The sequence below is a fragment of the Pteropus vampyrus genome, unplaced genomic scaffold (genome assembly GCF_000151845.1).
Source record: "Pteropus vampyrus isolate Shadow unplaced genomic scaffold, Pvam_2.0 Scaffold100, whole genome shotgun sequence".
In the NCBI taxonomy this organism is placed as follows: domain Eukaryota; kingdom Metazoa; phylum Chordata; class Mammalia; order Chiroptera; family Pteropodidae; genus Pteropus; species Pteropus vampyrus.
The window spans coordinates 2,336,378-2,336,927 of record NW_011888881.1 but is presented as its reverse complement, the minus strand read 5'-3'; positions in this window follow the sequence as shown (position 1 = coordinate 2,336,927).

Here is a 550-nt window from a genome sequence, read left to right as displayed (position 1 = left end):
GAAGGTCTCTCTAAAACAGACCTGAATTAGATGAGGGAGCGAGCCATGGACAGGTCTGAGGGAAGGGTGTTTTAAAAGAGGAAACAGCCAGTGCAAAGATCCCGAGGTGGAGACCAATTTGACATGTGGGAAGCCCAGCGAGATGATTGCCGTGGCTGGAAGGAGGGTAGGCATGGAGGAGGGTGACCTCAGCCAGGTGGGAAGAGCAACTCAGCACAGAGGAGCTGAGCTTCTGTTGAGGATGGGAAGCTCTTGGAGGAATGAGAGCAGTGTCAGGACCCGCCGGATTTGCTTTTAGAGGATCCACTTCAACCACTGTGTAGAGAGTGGACTGTAGGGGCGTGCGTCAGTCTAGGTCCGGTCAGCAAAGCAGAAATCACTCTAGGTATTTCAGACAAGAGGAGTTTGATACAGGGAAGGAGACGAGAAGGGTGGAAGCTGCTACCACTCTTAGGGTGGAGCCATAATGGAAGGAGATGGTATTCCGATGCCCAGAGGCCAGAGTCACCTGCAGGTGCTAGAACCACAGAGCGGGGGCTTCCTGAAGGAG